This window comes from Haemaphysalis longicornis, unplaced genomic scaffold (assembly GCF_048455015.1).
Source record: "Haemaphysalis longicornis isolate Haplotype H1 unplaced genomic scaffold, Haemaphysalis longicornis Haplotype H1 scaffold_4, whole genome shotgun sequence".
Classification (NCBI taxonomy): Eukaryota; Metazoa; Arthropoda; class Arachnida; order Ixodida; family Ixodidae; genus Haemaphysalis; species Haemaphysalis longicornis.
This window is the reverse complement of record NW_027526361.1, coordinates 109,712,857-109,730,004: the sequence shown is the minus strand read 5'-3', so window position 1 is coordinate 109,730,004 and position 17,148 is coordinate 109,712,857. Positions and strand designations below refer to the sequence as shown.

The 17,148-nt window shown below is 48.9% G+C and overlaps 1 protein-coding gene and 9 non-coding genes across 10 annotated transcripts in view; 1 reads left to right on the top strand and 9 right to left on the bottom strand.

Annotated features, from left to right (window-relative positions):
• The window catches only part of Smog (G-protein coupled receptor 158 smog), a 394,223-nt gene that overhangs the window by 322,894 nt on the left and 54,181 nt on the right, over window positions 1-17,148 (top strand). The gene's annotated exons all lie outside the window — the stretch shown is intronic.
• Window positions 7-77, bottom strand: Trnag-ccc (transfer RNA glycine (anticodon CCC)). Its single transcript has one exon. It is a non-coding gene; the product is annotated as a tRNA-Gly (tRNA).
• On the bottom strand, window positions 295-365 carry Trnag-ccc (transfer RNA glycine (anticodon CCC)). The gene has a single exon. It is a non-coding gene; the product is annotated as a tRNA-Gly (tRNA).
• On the bottom strand, window positions 583-653 carry Trnag-ccc (transfer RNA glycine (anticodon CCC)). The gene has a single exon. It is a non-coding gene; the product is annotated as a tRNA-Gly (tRNA).
• On the bottom strand, window positions 871-941 carry Trnag-ccc (transfer RNA glycine (anticodon CCC)). Its single transcript has one exon. It is a non-coding gene; the product is annotated as a tRNA-Gly (tRNA).
• Window positions 6,043-6,113, bottom strand: Trnag-ccc (transfer RNA glycine (anticodon CCC)). Its single transcript has one exon. It is a non-coding gene; the product is annotated as a tRNA-Gly (tRNA).
• Trnag-ccc (transfer RNA glycine (anticodon CCC)) lies at window positions 6,618-6,688 on the bottom strand. The gene has a single exon. It is a non-coding gene; the product is annotated as a tRNA-Gly (tRNA).
• On the bottom strand, window positions 6,906-6,976 carry Trnag-ccc (transfer RNA glycine (anticodon CCC)). Its single transcript has one exon. It is a non-coding gene; the product is annotated as a tRNA-Gly (tRNA).
• Window positions 7,194-7,264, bottom strand: Trnag-ccc (transfer RNA glycine (anticodon CCC)). The gene has a single exon. It is a non-coding gene; the product is annotated as a tRNA-Gly (tRNA).
• Window positions 12,456-12,526, bottom strand: Trnag-ccc (transfer RNA glycine (anticodon CCC)). Its single transcript has one exon. It is a non-coding gene; the product is annotated as a tRNA-Gly (tRNA).

The window sequence follows — 17,148 nt, the reverse complement described above, 5'->3', positions numbered from 1 at the left end:
AAATAGTGCGCCGCCCGGGAATCGAACCCGGGTCGCAAGAACGGGAATCTTGCATGATACCTCTACACCAGCGGCGTGGCTGGAATGGTGCAAATCTATGTTCCCTTTATGCATTTATGGCATATGACTGGAAAGAGGGCAGTTGCTGTGACGATTGAGTGGAGGGCGGGGTACGCAGAGTGAAGACAAGCAGTTTTCATGTTGTAGACATGGTTGCCACTGCAACGTTAATAATACTGGCTTGCTCAAATAAAAAATAAATTCACCCAGAAAAGGCTGTAGAGAAAAAAATAGTGCGCCGCCCGGGAATCGAACCCGCGTCGCAAGAATGGGAACCTTGCATGATACCTCTACACCAGCGGCGCTGCTGGAATGGTGCAAATCTATGTTCCCTTTATGCATTTATGGCATATGACTGGAAAGAGGGCAGTTACTGTGACGATTGAGTGGAGGGCGGGGTACGCAGAGTGAAGACAAGCAGTTTTCATGTTGTAGACATGGTTGCCACTGCAACGTTAATAATACTGGCTTGCTCAAATAAAAAATAAATTCACCCAGAAAAGGCTGTAGAGAAAAAAATAGTGCGCCGCCCGGGAATCGAACCCGGGTCGCAAGAATGGGAATCTTGCATGATACCTCTACACCAGCGGCGTGGCTGGAATGGTGCAAATCTATGTTCCCTTTATGCATTTATGGCATATGACTGGGAAGAGGGCAGTTACTGTGACGATTGAGTGGAGGGCGGGGTACGCAGAGTGAAGACAAGCAGTTTTCATGTTGTAGACATGGTTGCCACTGCAACGTTAATAATACTGGCTTGCTCAAATAAAAAATAAATTCACCCAGAAAAGGCTGTAGAGAAAAAAATAGTGCGCCGCCCGGGAATCGAACCCGGGTCGCAAGAATGGGAATCTTGCATGATACCTCTACACCAGCGGCGTTTTTTTTTTTTCCTTTATTTCCTGCATTTTCTAGGTTTACACACTATTATCGGTTTAAAACCCACCGGCCAGACTTTGGCTGGGGAAAACTGCTAAAAACGCCAAAACTTGCAAGGTTCCCAAAATCATGCAGCCACTCGGTTTCTATACATTGCATCTCGTACACTTTGTGGAGTAACTTAACGTTCTCTGCGAAATACTGAGACACAGTCTTCGCATCTACATCGGAGTGCCTTACAGCCATTCGACTTCGCCATATTGCGTACAGGCCTAACAGCATGACAAGGTCACATGGGAAGCCATTTAGGGCTTCTACTGAAAGAAACCGGATACCATGCGCTGTGAGTGGGAAGTCTTTCTTTAACGTCCTCTGCAGGACGTCCCAAAAAAAGTTGGCGTCCCAACACTCAATGAAGACGTGCTCTATTGTCTCTGGTTTCTGACAGAGGAGGCAATTTGTTGGCCAAGGTACAAACAATCCTTTTCCTTCCATCCATGTTTTAACTGGGAGGGTTTCTGTATGTAATATAAAAAAGAATGTCTTCACTGAGGCCGGGACAACCATCTTCTTAACACGGCAAAGAACATCCTGGCCAAGACCCAGATTGTACAATGCCCGATACAACGGCACAGGGAACAGCATCTCTTTCAGGTGCATGATTAAAGGTTTCCTTTCAACCGTTGACAGATATTCAAACGAAAAACGTGCACCCAGAAATCTGACAGCAAGCACCCCTTTATTCAGGTACCCTTTTACCACACAACAAACATCATCACTTGACGATACAATGTATTCGGGAAGCTCTTTCACCAGTGCCACTTGTAGGAACGTACGGAGAAATGGGTCTGTGGTGTCCCTCAAAAACAGAAACCTATTCACAATTTGCCGCACAAAAATGTGTGACAGACCTAACCCTCCTTCCTTAACTCTACGAAAAAGATAAATCCTGCTCATTCGCTCCCACGTGGATCCCCACACAAATACAGCGCACACTCGATGTATCTTTTGCACGTGCAATCGTGAACAGTGCAGCACCTGCATCACGTACCATAATTTCGCGAGAAAGAACAGATTGCATACACTTGCCCGTGCAAAAATAGACAAAGCCCTGCCTCCCCATTTGATTGGCTTTTCCCGCAATTTTTTTGTCTCCTCCTGCCAGTATGCATTGGTGTCCTGATAGCAGTCCAGCGGCACACCGAGATAGCGCGATGGTATGACCGTCCACGATACGTTTTCAAATACGTCTGGCGTCGAGCTCCATTCCCCGTGCCAAAAACCCGTGCACTTTTCCCAGTTCACCGAGCTGCCAGTGACGGAGCAGAATTCTTTGGTGACTGCTACTGCACTACTCACACTTCTCTTGTCAACACAAAACAAAGCAACATCATCTGCATATGCAAGAAGACGCACCTCACTTGAGTGCAACTGAAAGCCATGAATGTCCTGACTATGCAGAATCTTCAGACAGAAAGGTTCAAGAAATACTGAAAAAAGAAGGGGGCTAATTGGACAGCCCTGCCTAACAGAAGACAAAACAGGAATTCGCTCAGTGACGCTTTTGTTAATAATTAACTGCGTAAAGCAGTTGCTATAGGCCATGGAAACTCCCTTTATCACCACCTCACCAAGGTTTACATGTTTAAGAACACAGAATAGAACCTTGTGACAAACCCGGTCAAAGGCCTTTTCGAAGTCGACTTGCAATACTGCTACTTTTCTGAATAACATTTCGCAACACTGTAAAACGCTCCGCGCCACGTGAGCATTGGTCACAATGCTCCTCCCGCGGATACCACACGTCTGGTGCGGCCCCACTATGGTCTTGATTACTGTTTGCAAACGTTTCGCAAGTACTTTCATTAAAATTTTGTAATCAACATTAGCCAGTGTTATTGGCCTGTAACCTGACACTGACTGCAGCTTTACGATGTCCTCAGATTTCGGTATTAACACCGTATGTGTCCTTGAAAATGACGGCGGAAGGGATTGCCTCTCATACGCCTCTTTAAATACAGCATACAAAAAAGGGCAAATTTTCCCGCAGTGTTTCTTGTAAAACTCAGCTATTAGCCCGTCTGGCCCCGGTGTTTTGCTAGTTTGTAATTCAGCTATTGCGTTCTCTATTTCCGCAAATGATATCGGTTCTTCTAAAGTGCTTATAACTTCCGAATCGAGCCGTGGAAGCAGGGGTAGAAACGTTTCTTCGAACTCGTCCATTCTAGGCGAGCTGGGACCAAACAGCTGGGTGTAATGCTCGACAAACGCATTTTGTATGCATGTTTTATCTTCAGTCAATCGACCACGATACATTATGCTCTCAATATCACTCTTTCTGGCATACCGCGTTTCGTCGCAAAGCGCCCGCCTTGTTGGCTGCTCTCCGGCCAGAAACCTTTCTGCGCGTGCGCGTACAATCGCCCCTTCAAACCTGATCTTGTCTATTGCTTCCAGCTTACTTTTTATCTCCGCGATATCTTCCTTAAACAAACCTGCATGTCGCTTTCCAGTTTCAGCAACTGTGTCAAGTTAGAGCGCAGTTTTTCCACTGTTCTTCTTTCGAACTTTTTTAGCACGCTGGCTCTTTCTACTGCTTCTATTTTAACTTCTTGCTTAAAAAGCTCCCACTTAGTGCTCCAGTCAGTGTCGTAATCTTCCAAGTGTTTAATCAAACTAACATCCACTTTATCGCAAAATACAGGGTCATTCAGTAGTCTTGCGTTTAATTTCCATAAATCCCAGTTAAACTTGTTCGCTTTCTCTTTTCGCTTCCCAATCGTGAACGAAACCAAGCAATGATCACTGAAAGAAACATTTTCTACCGAATACGAGTTACATTCCTCGGCCACTTCCAACGACACATATGCCCGGTCGAGGCGCGCATGACTTGATCCCTGAAAGTGCGTGAAACGCAGACATTTAGAAGGTGGGGCGAACTGACCGACGTCCATAAGCTCGTATTCCTCAATGAGCTCTACCAACACTTTCGTACTTTCGTCTATAAACGGTGTGCCACCACTTTTGTCTTCACTCGCGCAGACGCAGTTAAAATCTCCTAGTAGCAACACGTTTTTATCACACCCCAAGTACCCCCTGATTGATTGGAAAAATTCAAGTCTGCCCCGTACTCTATTTGGGGCATAAACGCATACTAAACGAAACGCTACATCTACAAACGTAAAATCACACAAGACAAGCCTTCCTGACTCACAGGAAATCACGTTTTCTACACTCAGGTCCGTTGAATTTTTCAACAAAACACAACACCCCGCAGAAGCCCCTACTGCATGGCTGACACAGACACTGTAAATATTTCCAAACTGTTTAACAAAGCTGTCAGTGCGGTTCTCACTTTCAATTTTCGTTTCTTGTATTGCTAGCACGTCGATTTCATTTTCATTTAGCAACCGTTTCAGTTGGCATTGCTTTCGCCTCTCTCCTAGCCCCCTGACGTTGAGCGTGCCTACGCGGAGTGGTTTTTTAAAAGTCATTTTTCTCGAAGTGAGAACCACACGGAGAGCCTAGTTTCGAAAATACATCGCTTACTCTGAAGCACTCCACGTTTCAATGAAGAGCTTACGTGGTCGTCCAGTGCGTACGAGTTGGCATGCCGTGCCTGAAACGTTCTTCGCACACCCCCATCACACAGCACTTTCAAGTTTTCGCTGACCTCGGAACACGTTCAGTCGAAACGTTCGGCTTCGGCCTGAGCGTTGCCCTTCGTAGTGACGTTGCTTTAAGCGGGGGCCCCTCCACGTTTTCACTTTGGCTGTTCGACTCACTACTACTGCGTTTTCTCACACCACTAGCGGCGTTAGCCATTTCCTCGTCGCTCGTTGCCCCTTCCAAAGTTGGCGTAGCAGTTGACACTGTCACACCAGCTGTCGTTGCACCATCCTTGATAGACGTGCCCTTCCCAGGGCTCTGCTCGAGACGACTCGGCGACTCAACACTTCCTGGATTTCCGCCTTCTCCACCTTTTTCGGGCGGTGGCTCCACCGTGCTCTCGGCTTCCGTGCTCTTGCATTTAGCTCCGGCTGCTTCCTCGGAGTCTTCCTCGTCCATAATCATCTCCGAGCCATCCCCCTTGGCAACATTCGTGGCCACTGCCGCATACGTCTTCACACAGTCGGCAGATTCGTGCCCAAACCGCCGACAAGTGTTGCACTTGGGTACCCGACACTCCCTCCGGACGTGCCCCTCGCGTTGGCACCGCAGGCACTTCGGAGGTCTCCCTGGAACAACGACGAGTGCCAAGTCCCCGGCAATACGCAGCTGATGCGGGATGTCCTCGGGCTTAACGCCCACATTAAGCTTCAGAACCGCCACGCGCGTCATGGTGGACTGCTTGCTGCACCCGTCCACCCTCCACTTTTCCTTCGTTACTTCGGTAACTCGCCCAAAAGGTGCAAACGCTACCTTTACTTCTTCGTCGGGAACGTTGTGCAGGATCCAGTGCAGCTTGATGCGCAGGTCTCTGTTGCCCGGGTCAATGACCAGGCACCGCCGCCCCTTCACAGTCATCTCCGCCACGCCCACCATCTTTTTTGTAGCTTCGGCGCTTGCAAATGTGACGGCCCAAATGTGGTTCATTTGATAAGCGCCGAGCGCTATCACGTCGCCGAACAAGCCTTGTTGCAGCAGGGCATCCCTGAAATCTTCAACCCGGTAGGGCCGCCCCTTCACATCGGCATGTAAAAAAACAGTATTTAAAACAACTGACCCTGTAGGTAGTGCAGGCAAAACAACAGAATAATCCTGGCCGGCTTCTTCATTCCCGGTACCGCGGCCGGATGGACCGCTGAAAACCGCTCCGTGGGAGCCCTGCATCCTGCGTCCGATCACCACGGTGGCCGGAAGTAGAATCCCTACACCAGCGGCGTGGCTGGAATGGTGCAAATCTATGTTCCCTTTATGCATTTATGGCATATGACTGGAAAGAGGGCAGTTACTGTGACGATTGAGTGGAGGGCGGGGTACGCAGAGTGAAGACAAGCAGTTTTCATGTTGTAGACATGGTTGCCACTGCAACGTTAATAATACTGGCTTGCTCAAATAAAAAATAAATTCACCCAGAAAAGGCTGTAGAGAAAAAAATAGTGCGCCGCCCGGGAATCGAACCCGGGTCGCAAGAATGGGAATCTTGCATGATACCTCTACACCAGCGGCGTGGCTGGAATGGTGCAAATCTATGTTCCCTTTATGCATTTATGGCATATGACTGGAAAGAGGGCAGTTGCTGTGACGATTGAGTGGAGGGCGGGGTACGCAGAGTGAAGACAAGCAGTTTTCATGTTGTAGTCATGGTTGCCACTGCAACGTTAATAATACTGGCTTACTCAAATAAAAAATAAATTCACCCAGAAAAGGCTGTAGAGAAAAAAATAGTGCGCCGCCCGGAATCGAACCCGGGTCGCAAGAATGGGAATCTTGCATGATACCTCTACACCAGCGGCGCGGCTGGAATGGTGCAAATCTATGTTCCCTTTATGCATTTATGGCATATGACTGGAAAGAGGGCAGTTACTGTGACGATTGAGTGGAGGGCGGGGTACGCAGAGTGAAGACAAGCAGTTTTCATGTTGTAGACATGGTTGCCACTGCAACGTTAATAATACTGGCTTGCTCAAATAAAAACTAAATTCACCCAGAAAAGGCTGTAGAGAAAAAAATAGTGCGCCGCCCGGGAATCGAACCCGGGTCGCAAGAATGGGAATCTTGCATGATACCTCTACACCAGCGGCGCGGCTGGAATGGTGCAAATCTATGTTCCCTTTATGCATTTATGGCATATGACTGGAAAGAGGGCAGTTACTGTGACGATTGAGTGGAGGGCGGGGTACGCAGAGTGAAGACAAGCAGTTTTCATGTTGTAGACATGGTTGCCACTGCAACGTTAATAATACTGGCTTACTTAAATAAAAAATAAATTCACCCAGAAAAGGCTGTAGAGAAAAAAATAGTGCGCCGCCCGGGAATCGAACCCGGGTCGCAAGAATGGGAATCTTGCATGATACCTCTACACCAGCGGCGCGGCTGGAATGGTGCAAATCTATGTTCCTTTTATGCATTTATGGCATATGACTGGAAAGAGGGCAGTTACTGTGACGATTGAGTGGAGGGCGGGGTACGCAGAGTGAAGACAAGCAGTTTTCATGTTGTAGACATGGTTGCCACTGCAACGTTAATAATACTGGCTTACTCAAATAAAAAATAAATTCACCCAGAAAAGGCTGTAGAGAAAAAAATAGTGCGCCGCCCGGTAATCGAACCCGGGTCGCAAGAATGGGAATCTTGCATGATACCTCTACACCAGCGGCGCTTTTTTTTTCTTTATTACCGGCTTGGTACAAAACATGCAATACAACTTTTGCACAACACAAGCTTAAAAGCACTTGCCGACCTCTGGCAAGTGCGTGTGGGTTAAAACTGCTTGAGGGATACCAGTTCGTTCAATACGTTCATCCACGCTGGTGGTCCACTCTGGGCCTCGAAAACATCTCTTACAAAAGCGACGCTTTCCTTGAAGTATTCCCTCGCCGGGCGTGCGTTGACATCTGCGTGACGCACTGCCATACGCGTTTTTCATATACTGTGCAGGCTGAGGACAAGGAACATGTCATAAGGCACACCTTCGTCGTTTTCGGTTGGCAAAAACCGTATGCCATAAGGGCTTATTGGTAGATCTTTTTTTAAAGTTCTTTGCAGGATGTCCCAGTGAAATACGGCATCGCTGCAGTCAAGAAATATGTGCTCGATTGTCTCCGGTTTACGACAGATAATGCAGTCGATGCCCCAGGGAACATAAAGCCCTTTCTCTTGAAGCCAAGGTTTCACTGGCAAAGTACCGCTGTGCAGTTGAAAGAAAAAGGACTTCGTTGAGTACCGGACTGGCATTTTTTTAACTCTTTTTAGAACGTCTTGTCCTGGGCCTGCGCAATGTAGGGACCGGTACAAAGGCACCGGCAGTGTCACGTCAATCAAATCTTTGTACAGTCGTCTTAGGTGTACAGTACTGAGGTATTCTATTGAAAACCGCGCCTTTAAGAACTGGTATGCCAGAACAACTTCTCTTAAATAGCCCCGTGCAGTCGATCCCCCCACAACATAAGACGACACGACAAAGTCTGGCAAAACATCACGCAGCCTGAGTTGAATTACACTGCGCAAAAAGACATCTCTTTGGTCGCGTAGAAAAACAAAACGTGAAACAACTTGTTTTAAGAATAAGTGTACCAAACCCAAGCCGCCACTTCTCACGGAACGGAACAGGTTTGTGCGACTTGTGCGCTCCCACGTGGAGCCCCAGACGAATACGGCAAAGACTCTATGCAACTTTTGCACATGAAGCCTTGTCATGTATAGCACTTGCAGTACATAGCAAATTTTGGCCACCAGAAACAAATTGCACACAGTTGCACGGCCGAACATTGATAAATCCCGACCGCCCCATTTACTTGTTTTCCCCCTCACCCGTTCTGTCTCTGCTGCCCAGTATTCGTTCGTGTCACGATACTGGTCAAGCGGCACTCCCAGGTATTGTGAGGGTATAGTGGTCCACTGTGCATTTGCAAAAGAGGCTGGAGTGCTGTCCCACGCACCGTGCCAAAACCCTGTGGTTTTATCCCAGTTGATCTCACTACCGGTCTGTTTGCAAAACATGACCGCATCATTCACTGCTTCGAGAACGCTTTCTTTGTCAGCACACATAAGGGCCACGTGGTCAGCATAGGCGAGAATTTTGACCTCACTTTCATGAAGTCTAAAACCGCGCACGCTGTCATTGCAAATTACCTTCAAACAAAAAGGCTCGAGGTAGAGGGCAAAGAGTAAAGGTGCCAGAGGGCATCCTTGTTTAACGGATGACAGGATTTGGAAGCTACTGGTTATTTTCTTGTTTATAATAAGACTGGCTGAGCTGTCCGAGTAGCTCATTCTGACGCCTTCTAAAATGACGGAACCGACATTCATGTGCTCCAGAATATCAAAAAGAATTTTGTGTGAAACGCGATCGAACGCCTTTTCTAAGTCAAGCTGTAGAACAGCGACGTGCCCACCTAGCGAGTCCACGCACTCTAGGATGCTCCTGGCCACATGAATGTTGGTCTGAATAGAGCGCCCTTTTATTCCACACGTTTGGTGTGGCCCCACAATATATGTTATTACTGCTTGCAACCTACTCGCTAAAACCTTCATAAAAATTTTATAATCGACGTTGGTGAGACTAATAGGGCGAAAGCTCTTAACTGACAATAACTTAATCGGGTCGTTGCTCTTTGGAATTAGAACGACATGCGAGTGTCTAAACGATTTTGGCAACATTTTTTTCTGATATGATTCCTTTAACACGGCGTAAAGGATCAGTCCTAGTTCACCCTTAAACGCTTTGTAGAAACTGGCCCCTAAGCCATTCGGTCCAGGGGATTTTCCCGTACTCAGTTCGCCAATGGCCTTCTCAATTTCGAATACACTTATTGGCCCTTCCAGGTATTCTGTTACTTTGTCGTCTAACTTAGGCATCGTCGATAAGAAGCAGCTTTTAAACCCGTCTTCAAGGTCCCGCCCCTTCCCTAGCAGTTCGTGATAGTGCTGTACGAACGCTTGGCAGATCGTATCGCTGTCTTGCGTAACTTGTCCGCTGTAGTCTATTGCAGTGATTTCATTCTGCCTTGCGTGTCTTTTTTCTTCGCCTAGCGAGCGCTTTGTTGGCGCTTCTCCTAACCATATTTTTTCTGCCCGGGCACGTATTGCAGCCCCTCTGTATCTATCTGCATCTATCAGTTCAAGTTGCGCCTTCACCTCTCTAATAGCTTCTGTGAACTTCCCCGGCTGTGTTGTTTCGACGCTTAAAAGAAATTCGAGTTGTAGCTGTAGTTCTTTTTCTTTTTTTCTCTCCTCATGCCGTAGTGTGGAAGACCTTTCAATAGCGTCCATTTTAACTTCATGTTTAAAGTTTTCCCACTTTGGTGTGATGTCCGTTTGCTCTGCGTCCAACAGCGCTTTCAGTTTTTGACTTACTTTATCGACGAAAGCGTCGTCTTGGAGAAGCTTTGCATTAAACTTCCACAAAGACCAGTTGAATTTATGTTTTCTTTTGCCATATCCCAGGTCTAACATCACTAAGCTGTGATCGCTGAAACTTATGTGTTTGACCTCATAATCGCAGCATAAAGGCACCAGACCCGCGGATACGTATATCCTGTCTAGCCTGGAAAGGCTATGTCCTTGAAAATGTGTATACTCGGTGGGTTTCCCGCCCGATAGTAGGCAGCCCACATCTTCAAAGTTTAGTTCTTGCACCACCGAATTGAGGTACAAAGCGCTCGTATCGCGGATGGGCAAATTTGCAACTCTATCGGGTGGGTTACAGACGCAATTGAAATCGCCTAGCAGAAAAACATTTCTCTCGCAGTTAAGGTAGGGCTCAATTTTCTCAAAAAATTTCTGTCTGTCATTCGATCGGGTAGGAGCATACACACATACAACCCGCCAGTTTGAACCGCTAAAGCGAAAATCACACACAATCATGCGGCCTTCACTACATGCGACAACATGCTCAACATCAATGCCGATAGCCTTACTGAGAAATAATGCGCATCCACCAGACGTGCCTACCGCATGGGAAACGCAAACATTGAACAATGCACCGTAAACAAGCACCATGCGATCCGTTTGCTCTTCGCTTTCAATTTTAGTTTCTTGCACTGCAAGAATGTCTAGGCTGTTCTCTATGAGGAGGCGTTTGACTTGATGCTGCCGCCTTTTCGCCGACAATCCGCGCACGTTCAACGTGCCTACGCGAAGGTTAGCCTTTACATTTGGCGCCATGGGAAAAAATGGAGCAAGTGGACCTCACAGACAGTGCTCACCTTTCAGTCGAAGCATGTGACAGCGCACTCAGAGCTACTTATTGTCTTTCCGAAAGTATTGTTCGCTTATTGGAGGCGGCTGCTTCACATACCTCGACACCGCGATCCCGGTGCGTGGCATCCCGCGTGTGTCGTGCCGATTGTCCGGGTGCGCACAGCATTTTCAGTTATGGTGGCTTCGTCGCCCACAGTGTCGAAGCGGTCCTTCGGTCTGGTGGTATCGTTGGTTTCGGCTTAAATGATGAGCGTCGTCCTGGCGCCGACTTCGGTGGCGGTTCATCGGGAACCGTGACCTCCGTGCTCACGCCGTCGCCATTGTTTCCCTCTCGCTGACGCTTGGCCGTGGTGTTGCTGGTGCCGGATTCCTGGTTGTCCATGGGCTCTGGCTCCTCAGTAGTTGAAACCGCGCCTGTCGTGGTGGCATCGCGCTGTCCTTTTCCAACGTCGTCAGCTTGCGATGCATGTGCAGCTTCAAGCTGATTGTTTTCGGTGCTTGGATCTTCTTTGGGAGCAGTGTGATGGTCCTTGACTTGCTTAGTGGGCGTTGGCTCAGGATGCGTATCCTTGGTTTCCTCACCAGACATTTCCTCCGCTTCGGCCTCGTCCATCACGAGCTCACGCTTGTCTTCATTGTACGTCCGGGAGGCAGCAGTCGCATAGGTTTTCACACATTCAGCCATTTCGTGCCCAAAGCGGCGGCATGAGGTGCACCGCGGAACGCGGCACTCACGCCTGATGTGGCCTGTGCGTTGGCACCGAAGGCAGAGCGGGGCCCTGCCTGGCACCACCACAAGCGCCTTGGCACCGGCGATACGTAGTTCATGAGGGATGTCCTCGGGCGACACACCGGCCTTGAGCCTGAGCACGCCTACACGTGTCATGCTGCACTGGCTGCCACAACCCTCCGCGCGCCACTTTTCCCTGCTCACCTCGATGATGCTGCCGTACGGGGAGAAAGCCACTCTGATGTCGTCGTCTCGTACGTGGTGAAGCAACCAGTGAAGCTTCACACGGACGTCACGGTTGCACGGGTTGATAACAACACACTTTCGTCCTTTCACAACAATTTCTGTCTCGGTGAGCATTTTCTGTGAGGCGTCCGGAGTCTTGAAAGTTGCGGCCCAGATGTGGTTCATCTGATACGGGCCGAGCGCGAGCACTTCGCCAAGCAGGCCTCTTTCCACTAGCGCGTCTCGGAAATGTTCGACGTGATAAGGCCGTCCCCTCATATCGGCATGAAAAAAAACTGTGTTTAAAACAACTGGTCCTGTTGGCAGTGGTGGCAAAACGATAGCATATTCCTGAGAGTCATCTTCAAACCTGTTGCCGCGGCCCGAAAGGCTCGCTGAAAACGCCCCATTGCTGGAGCCAGACATTCTGCGACCGCTCCGCTCGGAAGCCGGAAGTAGAATCTACACCAGCGGCGCGGCTGGAATGGTGCAAATCTATGTTCCCTTTATGCATTTATGGCATATGACTGGAAAGAGGGCAGTTACTGTGACGATTGAGTGGAGGGCGGGGTACGCAGAGTGAAGACAAGCAGTTTTCATGTTGTAGACATGGTTGCCACTGCAACGTTAATAATACTGGCTTACTCAAATAAAAAATAAATTCACCCAGAAAAGGCTGTAGAGAAAAAAATAGTGCGCCGCCCGGTAATCGAACCCGGGTCGCAAGAATGGGAATCTCGCATGATACCTCTACACCAGCGGCGCGGCTGGAATGGTGCAAATCTATGTTCCCTTAAAGCGCTGGCCACATGTACGACTGGTGCACGTAATTCGCATGCGACTGATCGTTACGATTGATCGTTAGGACCCGTTCTGGCGTTCGTTCGCTGGTCGGAGGAGGCTCACGAAGTGCGACTGGCAAACCAGATGCAGTCGTGCCCACGACCGGTCGTGGTCGTGCCATCGTTCCGATCGTCGTTTAGGCCACAGCCAATGAGAGCCCGCTGAGCCCGCAACCGGCTTGCGTTGCTCGGGTCGGCTCGGGTGATGGGAACTTTAGGCTTAGCATCCTGGCGGATATTTGATCGCCGCTATCTGTGAAACTGCGAATGACAATCCGTACAACAACTTTTCCCCACACTATCATCCCCTTTCTCGTATGTGAAACTTTATTTCAGCTATAACGGCCGTTTGAGCGATCGGTGACCGAGAGATCTGCGTAGCCTGTTTCGATGCTGTCGCGCAGGTATCGCCATCTCTCGGCCGCTCGGCGTACCGCGCGCTTGCATCGCGGCAGATATCTGATCGCCGCTTTTAAAATAAGCCCTGACAACAATCCCTAGCACAATTTCTCACCACACTAACACCTACTTTCTCGCATATGGAACTTCTTTTTAGCGATCAGATTGATTCCGAAGAGCAGCGACAAGCGGTTGCTTCAGTAGTCTGCGCCGGTTCGAGCCGCTGAGTGTGTCGAGCTGACAGGCGCGGCCGGCGTGTGCGCGGACTGTTTCCGAAGGTAGAAAACGCTTTACGATTGCCTCCTTTATCCATTTCTTGCGAACAAACTCGCTGAATCTAGAAATTCAGCTCAGCGATCCTCGTAGTTGACTATGGAGCAAGAACAGTGGGCGAAGCGACGCCGACGACGCATCGCATGCGCGCATCGGGCCATGTGTCTCACATTCACGCGTATGACTAGTTGCGACAGTCGTAGCGATCAGTCGCATGCGAATCGCGTGTACCAATCGTAGATGTGTCCAGCGCTTTATGCAGTTGTTGCATACGACTGGAAAGAGGGCAGCTACTATGACTGTAGAGTGGAGGGCGGGGTGCGAAGGGGAAGAGAAGCAGTTTTCGTGTAGCAGACATGGTTGCAGCTGGAACATAAATAATACTGGCTTCCTCAAGTAAAAAAGGAATTAAGTCAGAACAGGCGGTAAATTAAAAATGAGTGCGCCTCCCGGGATGCCGATATAGTTCCTACGCACCGGTGTCAGTTTTTTTTCTTTATTTCATGGAAAACGAACTCGTTATTATTCATATCAGGTAGAGCAGGAACACATTATAAGCAATCTAAGATCTATTGCAAAATCTTAAAATATCCATAGCTGGAAACATGGCGCAAAATACATTAAAATATGTCCGCCGCTGAATTATTTGCACAAAAACTTAAAAAAAAATGTTCGCCCCTAAAGTGTTCGCACTAAAAGTACGAAATCTGGTGCTATTGGGCAACCCTAGGTTTACATTGTACTCTTGAGGACAGAGTAAGGCATCAAACTTTGTTAGTGTCCGAACGGATGTTTGGCGATGAAATTGTAGTTACGGCTGGGCGTTTCTAATGAAACTTTAAAATGGTTAAAATGAGTACTGAGGCCGGAAGTTTGTTCCTGTTGAGTCTAAGATATGCTATTCGGATCGTCGGCGTGCCACTTGGGCTCCGTTGAAATCTTTAAACATATGTTATACGACTTATGCGTGTTTAGAAAGAGTTCTGACCTCAATTTCTTTCCTGTCAGCTTCCATTTCTGTCAGCTTCCACTGCTGACTGGACACTTCTAAATCATTTGGATCGAAAGACATGTACTGCTCCCACCGATGTGTCATATGTTTTATTTAAATTGCGTGAAATATCCTTGCGCGTGGTGCTGTTTCTATTATGAATACCTGGAACTGCTGTTAACCGCAGAGGGATGTGAGCCCGTCAGGCACCCTTGCCTGCAACCCGTGACGTTTCAACTCTTCAATGCAACAGTAAAAATTGCGCGAACAACGTGGACACTTGAAGAAATTATACAGACGTGGAGCAAGCGCGGTCACGTGGTACGGACACCGGTGGTGATTTTTCTTGCGTGCACTTCTTTAGCGCAGTTTGCATTGCCTCCTTGTCTGTGATCTACGCGACTAAACTCAAACTGATATGCGACACAAAGTTTGTCTGCGGGATTTGGGAATGTCAAAAGAAGGAATGCTAGATGGAGGATCTATATGGGACAGGTAATGTCTTATGCTTACAGACAGACAGACAGACAGACAGACAGACAGACAGACAGACAGACAGACAGACAGACAGACAGACATAACAACTTTATTTGGCCACAGCTGGGGCGATTATGGAGGCGACGTCTTCCCCGTCGTCCGTCGGGCAGCAGGGCCCCTTTTGGGCAACGGTCCGGTGCCTTCGGCCAAGGAGGCCAGGTCTTCTTGATTTTGGGGGTTTGGGTCACGCAGGGCGGCATCCCAGCGCGCCTCGCTGGTGATGGCAAGAAGAATGGGATGGCATCGGTGCCTGGATAGTGGGATGCTATCACAGGCCCATATGATATGGGATAATGATGCGCGAGGGACCGAACAATATGGACAGGCGTCTACGTAGGTGTCGGGATAGATTGCAGACATGATGGCAGGGGTGTGGAAGGAGCGGGTCTGGAGCTGCCGATAGATGACCGCCAAGGATCAGGATAGAGATGGGTGAGGAGGAGGAAAATTGGCACGCTCCAAGCGGTAATGGACGAGTATATCCCCGTATGTGTGCAGCCTGTCCCGTAGAGTGAATATCTCACTATCATTGGCGGCACCATCGAGCCCTCGGAAGACCAAAGCTCGACTAGCTTCGTGGGCCGCTGAGTTTCCAGGTTGCGCGGTATGGGCGGAAGCCCAGACGAGAGTGAAAGAGCGGTATCGAATGTTCTGTGCCTTCAAAAGGACTGATAAAGTTGCCGGGGAAACTCTTGTGTAAAGGAAATTCAGGATGGCTGATTTAGAGTCAATGATAATAGTTGTTTGAAGGTGGGGACTGTGGGTCGTAGCCAACACGATGGCGATCTCTTCTCCCGCCGTGGGGGATGTCGTAGGTAAGGAGACGGAAATGACCTGGACTTGTTTCGAGTCAACCACCGTGGCTACAGCCGCCGCTCTGGTAGGATAGGTTGCTGCATCTGTGTATAGCGTGGGGGAACCTGGAGGATGATGCCTCTTCAAGTGTTTTCGCGCGAGCCAGTCTGCGATCCTCATTGTGTACGGGATGCATATTTCGTGGAATAGGTTTGATTCGGAGCGTCTGGCGGATGGAAGGGGGGATGTCTACCAATTGCTGATACGTAGTTGGAGGTGGTTGGTGAAAGGCTTAAGGAAGCAAGCAAGTGCCGACCGGTGTGACTCTTAGTGAGTCTTTCTAATTGGGCGGTGCGTTGCGCCTCAACTATCTCGTCAAGGGAATTTGGACACCCAGTGCAAGGAGGCGGTCGTTGGAGGTTTTTGGAGGGAGTCCGCGGGCTAACCTTGAAACACACGTACCGAGCCGTAAACTTTGATTTGTTCACTTAGCTTCATGGTTAGGAAGGGGGTCGAGTATGCTCTTCGGAACAGGACAAAGGCTTGTATGAGTCGAATAAGTTTGTCCTCCTTGACATCCTTATGCCTCGAAGCTATTCGAGATATTAGTCTGGTAGTTTGGTATACCCCACGTTCAAGTTCCCGGATAGTGTCCAGGTTGTGTCCCTTGCTATGGAGGCGCAAACCAAGGACCCTGATGGTGTCGACGGCAGGTATGATGTTGCTTGATTGGGTGGTAATCGAGATGTTAGGGAAGGTCATGTGCGTTGGGACGAAAGAGGAAAAACTCGGACTTTTGTAGAGAGCAGGAGAGGCCGCGGCTAGATGTGTATGTTTCGATCATTTGGGTAGCTGTTTGAAGGGTGTCCTGAATGTGTCCGTCCGAACCCTTGGAGATCCAAAGAGTGATGTCATCTGCGTATAGGGAATGGTGGAGGTCCGGTAGGGTCGATAGTAAAGGAGGAAGGTCCTTTATAGCGATATTGAAAAGAAAGGGTGAAAACATAAGCGTAGAGCAGTGGTAGGTGGGACGTATGCACTTCACGAGCGTCTCGGTAGACCTGCCCGACGAAAGCTTTGAAAAGAGCAATGCATCTGTTACGAGATAGAACGCGGTTTGTTTCCTTGGAAATGTGCGTGCCAATAGTTCTATTGAACTGAATCAACGGAACTCAATATTCAGCTGAACCTCGAAACCCGCCAGACAATACTACACGCCCATAATGCAGCTCCTACGGTCTGATTTGTTCATACAAAGTGTTTGCCCCAAGGCAGGCACTCAATGATCACGATAATGGCGGCATTAACAAATTTCCGGTCCGTTTGACTGGCGCCAAAGCCTTTACGACGAGCAAAAGCAAATTCGTCGCCGTCAACAAGGACGACGTCGACGGCGATGTATGCTTTCCGAAGTTACTGTTTAAAAGCTCCTTATTTTCCCGTCGCCAGCACGGCCCGGAGACACGCGTCCATTAGTTCATTCGCGCGGAAACTTGCCCGCCTTTTCTGGGCGCAGATTGGCGCGCCTCGAGCGAATTGTCTTTTCATAC